The 18,533-nt window shown below is 36.1% G+C and overlaps 1 protein-coding gene across 1 annotated transcript in view; it reads right to left on the bottom strand.

Moving 5' to 3' along the window:
* PTPRD (protein tyrosine phosphatase receptor type D) overlaps positions 1 to 18,533 on the bottom strand; it is a 2,419,801-nt gene that overhangs the window by 1,119,367 nt on the left and 1,281,901 nt on the right. Inside the window, exon 10 of the mRNA XM_064580091.1 lies at positions 1,191 to 1,224. The gene's annotated coding sequence lies outside the window, so the exon portion shown is untranslated. The remainder of the gene's footprint in view (positions 1 to 1,190; positions 1,225 to 18,533) is intronic.

An 18,533-nucleotide genomic window follows, 5' to 3' on the forward strand; every position in this document is an offset into this window, starting at 1 on the left:
CCCAAGATAGGATGTAAAAGGGTACCAACTTCTCCAGAAATGAATGAGATTGATACAAACTATCCCCACTCATCTTAGTTTTCAATGAATAATCAATCATAATAATCCAAAGCAATTATGTAAGTTAAGACATATAAATCATTTGTCTGATTTAACTTCTCATAATAATAATAATAGAGAAAGAAAGTAATTATTTATGCCAGTAAGTGTCGGGTATTTCACTATCATCATAAACCCTATACAATATTCTTCATAACTACTTACACAGTAACTAACAATAAGATGCTAGTTTTCTAAATGATTGAGAGATTTTGATTGAGAGTTTGAATATGTGAAGCATCTGTGAAAACAAACACCTTCATTGACATAATCTGGTTGAAAACTAAATTTCTACTTTTAATTTAAAAAAAAGAAGAAAAACACCCTAAAATGCCTAACAAATTGTGAGAGAAAATCTCCTTCAACTTTTTCCTCCTTCCTTCCTTTGGAGGGCACACTATTGCCACATATATGTCATTATTATCATCAACATTATTTTCCAAAACATTTAATAATGTTTCATTCCTCCACATAGAATATCACCCAATAGAAGTCCACGAAAGCAGCCACAAGCACATTCATAACAAAGATAGAAAACTGTCATTTGATGTCTGCTGTCCAATATGATGACTCAACTAAAGCGAAGTCAGATTTAATCAGCTATGAAACTGAACACATGAAAGTCAGCTTGTGCGTATATCATTGCCATGATCATTAACGCCTCTATGAAATAAGAGAGAAGAAAGAAACAACTGCTTCTTCTTACCAAACTTCTATATAGCTTTAAATTACTTTTTTAAAAAGTATTTCTTTAAAAGACATTTTGTTGCCTTTGGTGTTGTGAACATTTGGGTGTTTTCTCAGGGTCATTCCTGGGTAAACAGATGGTGCATATTTAATGGAAAACATTTGGATAACAGTGCCCCTCCTACACTCTGGGTGTACATGTACACTTTCTGTTTTCCAATCTTGGCTCAGTTCAGAAGTAAAAAGGGAAAGGTTAAGTCCCTGGGAAAAAAAATACAGCCTACTTCAAGGCATGTTTGGCTTTCAATCCGTTTAAGTGTTAATGTTCTTATAGGTTTCATAGGTAACAAATATCAGAAAGAAAAACACTCTATGCAGATTTGAGAAGAGAAAACCCAACTTACCACAGTTATTCAGTTAATTGACAGGCACCATCATCTGAAACAACAAAAATATATTTTGATATTGCAATCATAAAAACTACCAAAGACTTTCAAATTGTTTTCAAACACATATTGTGAATTTATCTACAGAAGTAAAATTAAATAAGCAATAATGATACATAATTTGATCTCAATCATTTAGTTATTTCATATGAAAGTGTTTCATCCCCACCATTTTAGATCCAAATTAGATAGCTGGTTGTTTTTGAAAACCTTTTGTATATGCAAACTGGCAAATGTATATTTTGTAACCATATTTTATTCTGATGTTCAAGTTTCAAAGTAAAGATAATCCTGTATAATACGGCTTTTGTAGGGGCATGAACATTAATCATGAAATCTTATCCTAATACATAGCCCTGATGATGACATATAAATCACCTTGCTGAGATTAAAAAAAAAAAAGTTCACTCTATTGTTTGTACAATAAAAGCTGAGGTATTTAGCTTAATGTTCAACAGCTTCAGTCAACTGCTCCTGTTCTACCTTTGTAAGACCCTCTCCCATATATATCTAGTGAGTCCTCATTCTACCTTTCAAGTTTATCTCCCACTGTTTTCCCCTGTGCCCTATACTCAAGTCATATCTTAAACACATTCTTTTTTTTTCTTTTTAAACAAACTTTGGTTCACCCCTTTTTCTTCACCTTCATATTTTTTCTACCCATTCTTCAGGGCTACCTCAACTAACTTCTCAGTTTAGTTTGTCTTGACACCCAGTGAAGGAATTACTCTTCTTTTTCTAGATGTTCCTAATATATTTTGTACTTCTACTATAATACTCAATAGATTCTCTCTTATATTATAGATGGGCATTTATGCCTTGACCCTGTTCACTTTTGCCTGCTCAGAAGACTTCCTGCTATGCCTCTGGCATGGGAGATGTCCAGAAGATGATGCTTAAGCTAAAGGGAGCGATGTGTTTAATACAGAGATAACATGTTGCATACATTTTTCTTAGGTTCATCTGTTATCCTTTAAGAGAAAAGTATTAATGTATCACACCAGTTTTTAGTAATGAAACTTGAATTTTAAAAGAATAGTAATATCCATTATGAATGAAACCTTTAGTTTCATGAAAAAATAAAGAATCGAAATTAAAGAAAATTTCGTCTATTGATAAATGGCTTATTAGGCAAGTTCTTTAAGACACTTTTTTGGTAACATATGGGGATACATTTTATTCTATTTTACTTTAAGATTAAAAAAACATTTAAAAAATAAAAAATCATTTTTTTTGCAAGCTTGAATTTTATATGGAAAGGTGATATACTTTCTTGCCCTCTATTAGCACAGCGTATGTTTGAAATTAGTGTTTTGAGGAACAGTGACAGATTTGCCTTGAGCCATTAACATGATCACCCCAGCAACAAGCCTGAAATTAGTAGCATCATCTTAGGAAAGAGAATCTATCTTTTTATGGAGAATGAAAAGATGGCTTTGCCTTGTTTGTAATTTTATACTCCTGGCCAAGTTAACTATGCCAGAGCAGACTCTGCTTATATAAAACATGCAAGTGCTTTCCACACTTACAATGTCTTATTCTTCATTCTCCTTCTGGGCCCACAATTACTTTAAGCTAGAAAAAGTTAAACAACTTTGTGCAATTACTCATACCAATTTTTTTTCCCTAGATGACTATAAATTGGTTATCTCTTCATCCATTTTTTAAAAGACTTTAGTACTATCTTCACATAATATATTAAATATCAAGAGGAAGTATTCTTGAATAACAAAATTTTAAATAATAGATTGAAAGATTTAAATGAATATTTAAAATAGCAATGTTTCTTAATTTGGTGAGAGGGAGAACTTTATTAGATTCTTTGTACCTAAACCTAGAATATGATATTTCAACCTGCAGCTTCTTTGATTATGTATTTTTCATTCTAACGTTCTATAATTCTCATAAAAAGAATATGGGTATAGCACACAATAAAGAAAAATAAAACGTGTGTGTGTGTGGTGTAACTCTGAGAAGTTGTTAAAGTAAAATAATACTAATAATTTAATATATGTTGATAGTGTGAGTCTACAACCTGTCATTGGTGGGCACTTTCCTTAACAAGGGTTAAAATTCCCAAAATGTTTTAAAAGAGTAATCAGTTACCATTATGAAAGCACCTTCATAAATATTAATACAAATGAATCATTGAGTTTTAGGTATAATTATTAATACCTGAAAATCATCTATATTATTTTGAACTTCTTTAAAAAAAATAGAGTGTATACTCTACATACTGATTTATTGAGGATGACACTAGTAGATAAGGAAAGTGAAAAAAAAAATCAGTGGTAAGCACCCCTGAATTTATTGTTGCTTTGCATTTCTGTGTCAGAGGTAATGCAAACATAGCTGGGCTAGGGACTTCAGGGAACCATGGCTTTCTGAGAGCAATGATCCCATGGTAGTCCAAAATTTAACAAAGAAAATCCCACAAGAAAGAAATGTGAAGCAGAATATGTTTTAATCAATATCTGTCCTAGGGACATTTAAGTGGGGATTTTCTTCCATGTGACTGGAATTGTCAAAGAATAAGACCAGTCAAAACCTCTAGTTCTAGTAACACAAAATATTTTAATGATCTAGAATTTCTAACACGTTCATCTAATTCACCATCTTTATTAATCCAAATTTTCTATTCTCTTTCTTCTTTCTTTCTTTCTTTCTTTCTTTCTTTCTTTCTTTCTTTCTTTCTTTCTTTCTTCTTTCTTTCTTTCTCTTCTTCCTTCCTTCCTTCCTTCCTTCCTCCCTCCCTTCCTTCCTTCCTTCTTTCTTTCCTTGCTAAATGTTTTCCATTCCCTTTCTTCTTCTGCATTTTGATCAGAACTTGAGAATGCTATCTACAAAATATGGAAATCCTTCCATAAGAAAGAAGACCTTACCAAAAACTTTGGAAATTTTGTTTTGATTCCAGAGATGCTGGCATGAGTATAGAAAAGGAGTCATCTAAAATAAAATAATTTACGGATAGCACATGCACCTACAAAATTTTTTTCTTAAAATAAGTTTTTAGGTCCTTTCATATGCAAATTTATTCAAATAACACTTGCAATTGGCCATCTACCTCTCTATATTTGACCATTTAATTCTCATAAAGAGCATTTATTTTCTATGAAAGAACCCGGGTGTTTGAATCCAGGAACAGAATACTAAGTGGGCTATCATTCCAATATTGTGATTATATGATTTGTTAGAAAATAAGAAGAATAAATTAAATATGTATTATTGCCTTCTCTGTATATCTGTACTAAGCAGGTGGTAGGAGTAAGCCAGCTATTTCTGAATTTACTTGTATAACCAATTATAGAAATAATTATGAAAACAAATGCAAATAGGTACCTACTCTGGGCATAGAAAATTATTTTAGCAATGAAATTCTTGAGTTCCAATAATATCACTGAAATACATAATTTCATATATAATACATACATATCAGGTGTATCATTTCTCTGACAAGCACACACACATGCATACAGATATAGGTATATGTAAAAATGGTCAGAGGGGTTCTCCTCTTTTCTAATTTTATCAGATTTCTTTCTTTTGGCATTTCTTTTTCTTTATACAAAAACTCCAGTCCTCATTTCTCATATCAGTCATGAGCAAATCCAGGACTTGAGCTGAAGTGGCAGGAGATGAGTGGTAACAGAGAAAGAAACTAAGAATGAAAGGGAATTGGTATGACTAAGCCTCATGACACATATTCCATAAATGGCCCCTGAGTCAAAATCCAGAATAGTCTTGTGAGTGTGTGTATGTGTAAAAAAAGAAAGGATAAACATTAGGTCAAACATTATTAGGATAAACATTAGACAAACATAATTCAGAGAAATAGATTAAGGAAATCTTTAGTGACCAAAATGAGGAAAAAAGTGGAAATGACTAATATGGAGTCACCGATCTTTTGGTTCTCTAGGACATTTATGAATCTCTGCCAAGAGCCTTGGGATTTCAAGAACAAGAGATTGAAAAGCCTCACATGAAAATATCTTAATGGGTATGGGGGTTGAATTTAAACTTTTGATAAGAACAGAGAAATTCCACAGAGAGGATTTAACAAAAAATTATTTCTGGGTTGGTTGCTTGTGCATTCAGTCTCCAAAATTCTCTGGAAGGGCACACCCCCAACAAAGGATTTAGGGATTATGAATATAAAACCCTGGTAAGCAGGAGTTCAAATCCATAATTATCAAACAAATGAGTAAGTTTTAAGTGAGAGTCAACAGAAAGATCAAAGAGCAAGATTAGAAACACCAGATATTGGGATTCAGCTAATGGGATTACTAAACATAGATTATAAAATAATTAACTTAAAATAATTAAAAAATGAAAGATGGAGAGAAAATATATGAAATAAACAAGATGTTATCAAAAGAACAGGACCATTTTCAATGAGTGCCAAATATAATTTTACAAACAAAAATATAATCATTAAAACTAGTAAACAGATATATTAAATATAGCTAAGAAATAACTAACAGGGAATCAGAGCTGAATAAATTGTCCATAACATTACCAGAGAAACAAAAAGGGGAAAAAAAGGTGATAAGAAAGAGTTTATGAGACATAAAAAAAAAAAAAATGGCTGAGATGATCCAACATTTGTCTAATAGGAACCAGAAAGACAATGAGCAGAGGTACATTTAAAAGAGTAATATATAGGGGTGCCTGGGTGGCTCAGTCATTAAGCATCTGCCTTCTGCTCAGGTCATGATCTCAGAGTCCTGGGATCAAGCCCCGCATCGGGCTCCCTGCTTGGCGGAGAGCCTGCTTCTCCCTCTCCCGCTCCCCCTTCTTGTGTTCCTGCCCTTGCTCTCTCTCTCTCTCTCTCTGTGTCAAATAAATAAGTAAAATCTTTAAAAAAAAGAGTAATATATAAAAATGTTCAAAGAATTGTGATATTAATATATATATATATAAATTGTGATATGTATCTGTATATTTATATAAATCTGTTTATGTTGGTCTACTTATTTATCTATCTATCTCTTCAGGAACCTAAATGAAACTCAACTAAATTTACCTCACAAACAAGCATAAACACAAATTTAAAAATAGCTAGGCGATAAAGTACGTATTTAAACAGAAGCAGATTAGGTTTACAGCAAACTTTTCAACAAGAATACTAGAACATGTAAAATAGAAAAATCATATCTCAACAGTTCTAAGTAAAAATAAATATTATAGCATCCTTCACCAGTCTATACACTAATTTATTAATAAAGGTTAAAAGAGATGTTTTCAGACAAAAAAAAATCATTAGTTTCTACTACATCCTTTACTGAGGGAAATCTAAAAGATATAATTTAGACAGAAGTAAACTGCATTCAGAAATAAAAAGATGTAAGAAAGAATGGTAAGTAAAGACACTGATTCATATAGGTAAATCTAAAAAAAATCACTGTATAAAAATAATGTAATATAGTAATATTAATAATGTATAAATATGATAATATAGTAACAAATAGACAAATAAAAATGATTTCAGACAATTAGTAAAATGAAGAAAATGAAGTAAGTGATGTGGCTCAGAGGAGGAATATTTTTGGACAGTCAGGCCTAATAACTCAGAACAAGACAGCCATGAAAGATAAGAGGATAAAATGTTTATGTAAAGGGATACTGAGAACATATGGCCCTGTGTGAACTTATATTCAAGCAACAAAGAAGGCCATTGTAACTGGAATCTAGTGAGCAGGAAAAAGTGGCAAAAGACACATTAGAAAGTTGGGGAGGGGGCATATCACACATTGTATGGTGGCCATTGCTAAGAAGTTAGATTACATTCTAAGGGCAATGCAAAGTCACTGGAGAGTTTTAAGCTGTAATGACATCTGATTTTGTTTGAAACATGCCTATGGCTACTCCAGAAAATGGAAAGCAGAGGCAGCAGTAAAAACTGAGAGATCAGTTCTGAAACTTCTCAGGAAAGAACTTGTGGTGATTTAGACTAAAGTACATTTGGCAAGCTAGAAAATTGGATAGATCTAGGTTAATCTAGGATACATTTCAGAGGTAAAACCAACAGAATTTACTAATGTGAGTTGTGAGTAAAAGAAAGAGATAAAGGATGGTTGCTGGTTAGAATTTTAGTAACTGAGTGGATGTTGGTATTCACTGTGAGGGACAAGACTGGTGGAGAATACAGGTTGAATCAGATGTTTGTATCAGCTGTGATGATTCTATTTTAGCCATATTAGGCTGAAGTGTTTCTTAGTTATGTGGGTACAAATGTTAAGTAGGGAGTTGGATGTGGTAATCAGTAGTTCAGAGGAAAAGTCAGGTCTGGAGATACATATTGGGAATCATTATCATAGAGATAGTATCAAAAAGCATGGAATTGAGTGTGTGTCACAAGCACAGTGTAAGGCTTAGGTGAGAGTCTAAGGAATCCCAATATTAAGAGTGAGAACTGAAGGCAAATTATAATCAAGTTCTGTGGGCCTTAGCTAGAGAGGAGGATTTAATTCAGTCTTTACCAAGTACTTCCTTAATAACACATTCTGTACTAGGTGGCTCAATAAACAAAATTGACTTATGCCTCATGTGGCTTATGGTTTAGATTCAACGAAATTATATTTCTTTTTCCAGCATTTCTGAATTCACAATAACGTTCCAGTGGCACTTTGATGATTTGTCAATTTCAACCAGTTCTCTATTACTCCAGTACCAAGCATTTCTTAAAACTTCCACTCTCCTTCATTTCTTCCCAATTCCTTTCAAAATCTAAAACCCACCCATTAATTCAATAGGAAAAAAAACATGACATCACGATATTGTTTTTCCTTGCATTACACATTTCAGGAAAAGGAGATATAATAAATTCATAATGAAATTGCAGTTTAATATTGTTCTGTTTACTTTATTTAGTCCTATTTTTTTTTTGCAGGTTATAACTGAGCAACATGGAAAATCACAATGACTTCTTCAGGAAGAATGATTACAGTGATGGACTCAGATTGCTTGAGTGTTACCAACCACCACAGAAACTGCAAGCAAAGCAACAATGTGCATCTAACACCAGTAGAATAAACAATGTAAAAATAAAAATAAATCTCTTTAATCCTAAAGGAAATATGTAGATAGACAGGAAATGAAACAAATTTCACAGGCAGGTTCTTGCTCTAGGGCATGGTTTATAACATTAGCCTGAGTAAATCTGCTTCAGTTTCAATTAATAAAATTGTAAATTAAGGATCTATGTTGTAGCAAAGTTATACTTTGGGTTTGTGCAATGTTAAGGTGTTCTTTGTTATGGCAAAATACAGATGTAAAGAAACATACTCTCTGGAAAACTTGAACATGGTTGGTTCAAAATTGAATTTTTATCCTGTGACTCTGGGAAGACAGTTGCTTAAAAATATGCACTTTTCTCCCATATTCACCATTGTCTCTACCTATTTTTTTTCCCAATACTGAAATCATTTTTACGTAGCCTTTGAAAATTGTACTAATGTTTGTCCTTTGGCTTTCTCTTTCTTGAGATTATTTCTAATTTGCTAACACATTCCAAACACTACACCTTTGCATATTTTCTGCACATTTAATCTGTTTGCCATAAAAAGTAGTGAATTTGCTATTTAATTTTGCTATGTTTTTCCTTGTGTATTAAAAAGTATTCTTTGGATAACTTACAGTTGGAATATGAAGGGCTAATGTAAAATCTACCATTGCATTCTATTTAGAGGAGTAAAATATATTGAGGAGATTGAATAGCTAAAACAGGATTTCAAGGAGAATCTTCACATACCTAAGAAGATAAATGTTTCTGAAGCATATTCAAATTATTCCCTAAAAATTGCCATTACAAAGAAAGGACCAATCACTGCCATTGCTTTAATTTGGGGGTAGGGACAGCCAAATTCACTCTTATTTTCTCTTACTCTTTTTTTTTTTTTTAAAGATTTTATTTATTTATTTGAGACACAGAGCACATGAGAGGGAGAAGGGTCAGAGGGAGAAGCAGGCTCCCTGCCGAGCAGGGAGCCCGATGCGGGACTCGATCCCGGGACTCCAGGATCATGACCTGAGCCAAAGGCAGTCGCTTAGCCAACTGAGCCACCCAGGCGCCCAATTTTCTCTTACTCTTAAGTGGAAGCCTTAGAACATTAAACTTGAAGTAGACACTAAGCTATGGGTTCCATTCAATAAAGCAAACAAACTGATGAATAGAGAAGATGGGAGAAGGAAGCTATGTGGTTGAAAAATATGAACATTGAGTAGTATTAAGAAAATTATAATTCTAGGGGTGACTGGGTGGCTCAGTTGTTAAGTGTCTACCTTCGGCTTGGGTCATGATCCCAGGGTCCCGGGATCGAGCCCCTCATCAGGCTCCCTGCTCGGCGGGAGTCTGCTTCTCCCTCTCCCACCCCCCTACTTGTGTTCCTGCTCTCACACTCTCTCTCTCTGTCAAATAAATAAATACTAAAAAAAAAAAAAAGAAAATTATAATTCTATATAACAAGAAAATATATAACATATAAATTAATGGTTTTCAACTATACACATTCTTAGTGTCTTGCAATCCTGGCTTTGTCCATGGTTCTGTTTCTTCAGTTTCCCCATATTAGAGCTACAGAATCTAGCTGCTTGGTGAGAATTAAGGAAATGTTGCTAACGTGTAAATATTCCAGCTCTCTGGAATCTCTGTCTACTCCTCTTATCTATTCCCCTAGTGTGTGACCCACAGTTAATATATACTTCCCTCTAATTGCAGACTCTATCATCTTTAACTCTGATTTCCCTGATTTCTACTCAAAGGGTGAATGTGTCAGTATGTAGGGCCATGTTTTCCATAGAGTTTGGTGTGATTTCTTGGCCTATCCTTTGTGCTACTGTGAATAAACTCAACTTTTCTACAAAAATCTACCTTTTCACTAAAATCAAAACTTCTACTTGAAATATTCACTCATTTTTCCAATGGAGGTTTCCCTCCATACACACACCTTCTCCACAATTCCCAAATAGTGTGAAGAGAGGAAGAATTTGATATGCTAGAGTTTTCAATACCACTCCCAGAAATAAGGAGATTAAAGCAAGTCAGTGAGAGAATGAAGCCTGTAGCAGAATTGAAAGAGAATGTTGTGGTATAAGAGAGACTTTGCTAAAGCCAGGTTACCTAAGGAAGGTGTCCTTGGGGACAAGAGAAGATTAAGGTACAAGTTTCTGGGGGAGATAAGAAGGGATAGGGTTGAGGAAAAATGACCTTTTAAAAATATCTGATATAAATTCTTTTCTCTCCACTTTGAAATGTCCCCATTACCTTTCATACATTCTTGCAGAGAAGGTCTTAGGCCAATTTGATGACTAACAAATACATGATTGCAAATTCTCAATTAAGTGCCTCGATTTAGGATTTTTTTAAATGATTGAATATATCTTTTCCACTGTAATGCTAAAAACTTGATCCCTGGAGCTAGAAATATTAGATTTTAATTAAGACTTTGCCACTAACTGCACCTCCAGTTCTCTCATGTGTAAATGGGAATAATCATACTTATTTCAGAAAATACTGCTTTTGCACAGATTAGATAAATTTAGCATAGGGTTGGCTTGTGAGCATCGTAATAAACTATACACCATGCTGTTCTTCAGCCAATCCTTGTCCTTCTTTTCCTTCCTCCAGTTATCATGTCTAACATTTTCTAATATCCTTATTTCCTTTTTTTGTGTGTGATCTTTATTTTTTTTTATTATGTTATGCTAATCACCATACATTACAACATTACTTTTTGATGTAGTGGCCCATGATTCAATATTTGCATATAACACCCAGTGCTCCATGCAGAACGTGCCCTTTTTAATACCAATCACTAGGCTAACCCATCCTCCCACCTCCCTCCCCTCTAGAAACCTCAGTTTGTTTTTCAGAGTCCATCCTCTCTCATGGTTCCTCTCCCCCTCTGATTACCCCCAATTCATTCTTCCCCTCCTGCTACCTTCTTCTTTTTTTTTCTTTTTAACATATAACGTATTATTTGCTTCAGAGGTACAGATCTGTGATTCGACAGTCTTGCACAATTCACAGGGCTCACCATAGCACATACCCTCCCCAATGTCTATCACCCAGACACCTCATCTCTCCCACCCCCTACCACTCCAGCAACCCTCAGTTTGTTTCCTGAGATTAAGAATTCCTCATATCAGTAAGGTCATATGATACATGTCTTTCTCTGATTGACTTATTCCGCTCGGCATAACACTCTCCAGTTCCATCCACATTGTTGCAAATGGCAAGATTTCATTCATTTTGATGGCTGCATAATATTCCATTGTAAACATATACCACTTCTTCTTTATCTATTCATCTGTCGATGGACATCTGGCTCCTTCCACAGTTTGGCTACTGTGGACATTACTGTTATAAACATTGGGGTGCACGTACCCCTTCGGATCCCTACCTTTGTATCTTTGGGGTAAATACCCAGTAGTGCAATTGCTGGATCATATGGTAGCTCTATTTTCAACTTTTTGAAGAATCTCTATACTGTTTTGCAGAGTGGCTGCACCAGCTTGCATTCCCACCAACAGTGTAGGAGGGTCCCCTTTCTCCACATCCCTGCCAACAACAGTTGTTTCCTGATTTGTTAATTTTAGCCATTCTGACTGGTGTGAGGTGGTATCTCACTGAGGTTTTGATTTGGATTTCCCTGATGCCGAGTGATGTTGAGCACTTTTTCATGTGTCTGTTGACCATTTGGATGTCTTCTTTGGAAAAATGTCTGTTCATGTCTTCTGCCCATTTCTCGATTGGATCATTTGTTCTTTGGGTGTTGAGTTTAAGAAGTTCTTCATAGATTTTGGATACTAGCCCTTTATCTGATATATCGTTTGCAAATATCTTCTCCCATTCTGTCAGTTGTCTTTTGGTTTTGTGGACTGTTTCTTTTGCTTTGCAAAAGCTTTTTATCTTGATGAGGTCCCATGGTTCATTTTTGCCCTTACTTCCTTGCCTTAGGCGATGTTCCTTAGAAGAAGTTGCTGCGGCAGAGGTCGAAGAGGTTGCTGCCTGTGTTCTCCTTTAGGATGTTGATGGACTCCTGCTTCACATTGAGGTCTTTCAACCATTTTGAGTCTATTTTTGTGTGTGGTGTAAGGAAATGGTCCAGTTTCATTTTTCTGCATGTGGCTATCCAATTTTCCCAACACCATTTGTTGAAGAGACTGTCTTTTTCCCATTGGACATTCTTTCCTGCTTTGTCAAAGATGAGTTGACCATAGAGTTGAGGGTCCATTTCTGGGCTCTCTATTCTGTTACATTGATCTATGTATCTGTTTTTGTGCCAGTACCACACTGTCTTGATGATGACAGCTTTGTAATAGAGCTTGAAATCCGTAATTATGATGCCACCAGCTTTGCTTTTCTTTTTCAACATCCCTCTGGCTATGCGGGGTCTTTTCTGGTTCCATACAAATTTCAGGATTATTTGTTCCATTCCTTTGAAAAAAGTGGATGGTATTTTGATGGGGAGTGCCTTGAATGTGTAGATTGGTCTAGGTAGCATTGACATCTTCACAATATTCGTTCTTCCAATCCATGAGCATGGAACGTTTTTCCATTTCTTTGTGTCTTCCTCAATTTCTTTGATGAGTAATCTATAGTTTTCTGAGTACAGATACTTTGCCTCTTAGGTTAGATCCATTCCTAGGTATCTTACGGGTTTGGGTGCAATTGAAAATGGGATCGACTCCTTAATTTCTCTTTTTTCTGTCTTGTTGTTGGTGTATAGGAATGCCACTGACTTCTGTGCATTGATTTTGTATCCTGCAACTTTACTGAATTCCTGTATGAGTTCTAGGAGTTTTGGGGTGGAGTCTTTTGGGTCTTCCACCAAAGTATCATATCATTGGCAAAGAGTGAGAGTTTGACTTCTTCTGTGATGATTTGGATGCCATTGATTTCATTTTGTTGTCTGATTGCTGTGGCTAGGACATCTAATACTACGTTCAATAGCAGTGGTGATAGTGGACATCCCTGCCATGTCCTGACCTTAGGGGGAAAGCTCTCGGTTTTTCCCCATTGAGAATGATATTCACTGTGGGTTTTTCATAGATGGCTTTTATGATATTGAGGTATGTACCCTCTAACCCTATACTCTGAAGAGTTTTGTTCAAGAAAAGATGTTGTACTTTGTCAAATGCTTTTTCTGCATCTATTGAGAGAATCATATGGTTTTTGTTCTTTCTTTTATTAATGTATTGTATGGCATTGATTGATCTGTGTATGTTGAACAAACCTTGCAGCCCAGGGATAAATCCCACTTAATTGTGGTGAATAATCTTTTTAATGTACTGTTGGATCCTACTGGCTAGTACTTTGGGAAGAATTTTTGCATCTATGTTCATCAAGGATATTGGTCTGTAATTCTCCTTTTTGATGGTGTCTTTGTCTGGTTTGGGGCTCAAGGTAATGGTGGCTTCATAAAATGAGTTTGGAAGTTTTCCTTCCATTTCTATTTTTTGGAACAGTTTCAGAAGGATAGGTATTAATTCTTGAAATGTTTGGTAGAATTCCCCTGGGAAGCCATCTGGCCCTGGGCTTTTGTTTGTTGGGAGATTTTTGATGACTGCTTCAATTTCCTTCGTGGTTATAGGTCTGTTCACATTTTCTATTTCTTCCTGGTTCAGTTTTGGTAGTTGATACATCTCTAGGAATGCATCCATTTCTTCCAGGTTATCTAATTTGCTGGCATATATTTGCTCATAGTATGTTCTTATAATTGTTTGTATTTCTTTGGTGTTGGTTGTGATCTCTCCTCTTTCATTCATGGTTTTGTTTGTTTGGGTCATTTCTCTTTTCTTTTTGATAAGTCTGGTCAGGGGTTTATCAATCTTGTTAATTCTTTCAAAGAACCAGCTCCTAGTTTCGTTGATCTGTTCTACTGTTCTTTTAGTTTCTATTTCATTGATTTCTGCTCTGATCTTTATTATTTCTCTTCTTCTGCTGGGTTTATGCTTGATTTGCTGTTCTTTCCCCAGCTCCTTAGGTGTAGGGTTAGGTTGTGTATTTGAGACCTTTCTTGTTTCTTGAGAAAGGCTTGTATTGCTATATACTTTCCTCTTAGGACTGCCTTTGCTGCATCCCAAAGATTTTGAACACTTGTGTTCTCATTTTCATTTATTTCCATGAATTTTTTAATTCTTCTTTAATTTCCTGGTTGACCCATTCATCCTTGTGTAGGATGCTCTTTAGCCTCCATGTATTTGAGTTCTTTCTGACTTTCCTCTTGTGATTGAGTTCTAGTTTCAAAGCATTGTGGTCTGAAAATATGCAGGGAATAATCTCAATCTTTTGGTACCAGTTGAGACCTGATTTTTTTTTTAAAGATTTTATTTATTTATTTGAGAGAGAGAATGAGACAGAGAGTATGAGAGAGGGGAGCGTCAGAGGGAGAAGCAGACTCGCTGCCAAGCAGGGAGCCCAATGCGGGACGAGACCTGACTTTTGACCTAGGATGTGATCTATTCTGGAGAATGTTCCATGGGCACTAGAGAAGAATGCGTATTCTGTTGCTTTGGGATGGAATGTTCTGAATATATCTGTGAAGTCCATTGGATCCAGTGTGTCATTTAAAGTCTTTATTTCCTTGTTGATATTTTGCTTAGATGATCTGTCCATTTCAGTGAGGGGGGTGTTACTGTCCCCCACTATTATTGTATTGTTTTGATGAGTTTCTTTGCTTTTGTTATTAATTGGCTTATATAACTGGCTGCTCCTATGTTAGGGGCATAGATACTTATAATTGTTAGATCTTTTTGTTGGATAGACCCTTTAAGTAGGTTATAGTGTCCTTCCTCATTTCTTATTACAGTCTTTGGTTTAAAATCTAATTTGTCTGATAGAAGGATTGCCACCCCAGCTTTCTTTTGGTGTCCATTAGCATGGTAAGTGGTGTTCCACCCCCTCACTTTCAATCTGGGGTGTCTTTGGGTCTAAAATGAGTCTCTTGCAGACAGCATATTGATGGGTCTTGTTTTTTAATCCAATCTCATAGCCTGTGTCTTTTGATTGGGGCATTTACCCATTTACATCAGGGTAACTATTGAAAGATAGGAATTTAATGCCATTGTATTACCTGTAAGGTGACTGTTACTGTATATTGTCTGTATTCCTTTCTGGTCTATGTTGCTTTTAGGCTCTCTCTTTGCTTAGAGGACCCCTTTCAAGATTTCTTGTAGGACTGGTTTTGTGTTCACAAATTCCTTTAGTTTTTGTTTGTCCTGGAAGCTTTTTATCTCTCCTTCTATTTTCAATGACAGCCTAGCTGGATATAGTATTCTTGGCTGCATATTTTTCTCATTTAGTGCTCTGAATATATCACGCCAGTCCTTTCTGGCCTGCCAGGTCTCTGTGGATAGGTCTGTTGCCAATCTAATGTTTCCATCATTGTAGGTTACATATCTCTTCTCCCAAGCTGCTTTCAGGATTTTCTCTTTGTCTCTGAGACTCGTAAGTTTTACTATTAGATGTCGGGTTGTTGACCTATTTTTATTGATTTTGAGAGGGGTTCTCTGTGCTTCCTGGATTTTGATGCCTGTTTCCTTCCCCAATTTAGGGAAGTTCTCTGCTATAATTTGCTCCAATATACCTTCTGCCCCCCTCTCTCTTTCTTCTTCTTCTGGGATCCCAATTATTCTAATGTGGTTTTGTCTTATGGTATCGCTTAACTCTCGAATTCTGCCCTCGTGATCTAGTAGTTGTTTATCTCTCTTTTTCTCAGCTTCTTTATTTTCCATCATTTGGTCTTCTATATCAGTGATTCTCTCTTCTGCCTCATTTATCCTAGCCATTAGAGCTTCCATTTTTTATTGCACCTCATTAATAGCCTTTTTGATTTCGACTTGGTTAGATTTCAGTTCTTTTATTTCTCCAGAAAGGGTTCTCTAATAACTTCCATGCTGTTTTCAAGCCCAGCTATTATCTTTAAAATCATTCTGAACTCTAGTTCTGACATCGTACTAATGTCCATATTGATTAGGTCCCTGGCAGTCAGTACTACCTCTTGTTCTTTTTGTTGAGGTGATTTTTTCCGTCTTGTCATTTTGTCCAGAGGAGAATAGATGAGTGAGAGAACAAAATGCTAACAGGGTAACAACGTCCCCAGAAAATATACACTAAAAGAAAAGACCTGAAACCAGGGGAAAAGAAAGGGAAAGAAAGGAAAAAAAAAAAAAAAAAAGAAAAAGAAAAATATAAAAACAAACAAATCAGAACAAAACAAAACAAAAAACAGAATATGATCAAATATGATCAGGCTGGTGCATAGATCAGTGTCACACATTAGATTTGGGCATATTTTGGTTTGTTAGAAGAAAGTGCCTCCCAAATTATAAAGAAAGAAAAACTTATATATGTACAAAATTAAGGGTTAATACAATGAGGGATGGAATATGACTGTAAAGATGAAAATTATAAACGATTTTATAAAAGGAATTGATAAAATAAGAAGTTTGTTGAAAAAAGAAGACAAGGATAAAAAAAAGTGAGAGAATGTGATCAGGCAGGAGACTAGAACAAAGCCATACACTAGAGATTTAAGGTATATTTTGATCTGTTAAAAGAAACTGTATCTCAAAATTTTAAAGAGAGAACAACTTATACATATATATATACCAAAAATAGGGGTAACTACTATGAAGGGATAGAATATGACTCTAAGAATGAAAAATAAAAAATATTTTTAAAAAGCGATTGATAAAATGTTGGTTGAAAAGGGAAAAAGAAAAATTCAAAAAAAAAAGAAAGGAAGTTAAAAAATAATTTTCTTTGAAAGACTAAAGAATCATGGTAAAAAAGCCATGGATTCTATGTGCAGTATTCTCATAGCGCTGGAGTTCTGCCATTCTCATTGATCGGTAAACTTGGTCTTGGATGGCTGTTCTCGCTGCTCTTCTGGGGGAGGGGCCTGTTGCCGTGGTTCCCAAATGTCTTTGCCGGAGGTGGAATTGCCCTGCCCTTGCTGGTCCGGGCTAAGTAATCTGCTCGGGTTTGCTCTCGGGAGTTTTGTTCCCTGCAAGCTTTCCGTACAGTTTTGGAGGAGGAGAGTGAAAATGGCAGCTTCCCAACCTCCATCCCAGTGGAGCTGAGAGCTTGGGGCCTCACTCCTCAGTGAGACCCCAGAGAAAAGCAGTCAGTCACTCCTGTCTCCCGCACTCCATGCTCACCTGGCCTGAGCGTTTCTATCTTTGGCACACAGCCCCGTGTGGACTCTCCAAACCCAGCAGATTCCTGTGGCGTACTCCAGCACCTCTCCTCCCAGGGGAGGAAGGGGAGTCTCCCTGGATCTGCTGCTTGTTGGGTCCCTGCTGGAGGAGCAGTGGCCTGAATGTGCCGTGGATCACAGTTTACAACAACCCCTAGCTGAGAGCCTGCTCCTCAGCTCCATCTCTGCATCCAGCTTCCCCTCTACAATACCTGGGAGCTCTGCCTCACTCAGGTACCCCTGGTCTTTCTGTGACCCTGAGGGTCCTGAGACCACACTGTCCCGCGAGGGTTCCACCCCCCACTTAGCCACTGGAGCGACGTCCCTCAGCGGAGCCGAATTCTAAAAGTTCTGATTTTGTGCTCCGTGGCTCTATCACTTGCCAGAAGTGGCCAACGGAGGCCCCCTCCCCCGCGGTCTATCCTCCCGAATATCGCCTCGGATTCACTTCTCCGCACGTCCTGCCTTCCAGAAAGTGGTCACTTTTCTGTTCAGAGAGTTGTTGCTATTCTTTTCTTTGATCTCCTGTTGAGTTTGTAGGTGTTCAGAATGGTTTGATCTCTATCCAGCTGAATTCCTGGGACCAGACGAAATCCAGGTCTCCTACACCTCTGCCATCTTGCTCTGCCCCCCTCCTTTCTTCCTTTTTTTATACCTCTTTGTTCCTCCCCAAATAAAAATCAGAATTGTCCAAGATCTTGGGTTCACCTGAAAGCCATTTCTTTAGCATTTTTATCCATTACCATGGCTTCAACTATTTACAAAGACAAGACATCTTATTACATACAGCTCTCACTAAAACTTCTTCCTTATCTTTATTTTCATCTTTCTGCAGGACTTCTCCATTGAGACATTCCACTGCCACCTCAAAGTCAATTAGTCATAATTCAGTATCCTTCCCTTATAAGCAGTTTTCTCCTGCATTTCCTTATTTTTGTTACTTCTGTTACCTTCCAAATTAAAATTGCAAAGTCAATCTTCTCTTTCTCTTTTGGTACCCACATACAGAAAGAACAGTTTCATATTCTTGTTTAATTTTTACTATCTCTTCTTTTCATTCTCACCACTATGATGTTAGTTTATGACATCATTACTTAAC

This window comes from Mirounga angustirostris, unplaced genomic scaffold (genome assembly GCF_029215605.1).
Source record: "Mirounga angustirostris isolate CCGP_5_RB_7025 unplaced genomic scaffold, mMirAng1.0.hap1 SCAF_15, whole genome shotgun sequence".
NCBI lineage: Eukaryota > Metazoa > Chordata > Mammalia > Carnivora > Phocidae > Mirounga > Mirounga angustirostris.